Genomic DNA, 426 nt, shown 5'->3' on the forward strand with positions numbered 1-426 from the left:
AAGTTCACGGTAGCCTTTAAGACCAGGGGCAAAGCTGGTCTTTTAGTGCAGAATCTCAGTAGTATCTGTGATACTTCCCTTAACCCATAGACACCAACAGGCCACACGACAGCAAACTTTTGATAGGTGGATGTCCCAGACAGTGAGGGTCCTAAAACGAGGGAGGGGAGGGATGGTCACTGCTTTTAAGTGAAGGGAATATGAGCATTTGTGGTGGTTTGTCTTGTTAACCAACCACAATTATGTCAGTCATGTAAAAGCACAAATTAATTATCATAGAATCATAGAATGGTTTGGGTTGGAAGGGACCTGAAATCTCATCCAGTTCCAACCCCCCTGCCATCAGCAGGGACACCTTCCACTAGACCAGGTTGCTCAAAGCCTCATCCAGCCTGGCCTTCAACACTTCCAGGGAGGAGCAGCCAG

The sequence above is a fragment of the Antrostomus carolinensis genome, unplaced genomic scaffold, assembly GCF_000700745.2.
Source record: "Antrostomus carolinensis isolate BGI_N321 unplaced genomic scaffold, ASM70074v2 scaffold4413, whole genome shotgun sequence".
In the NCBI taxonomy this organism is placed as follows: domain Eukaryota; kingdom Metazoa; phylum Chordata; class Aves; order Caprimulgiformes; family Caprimulgidae; genus Antrostomus; species Antrostomus carolinensis.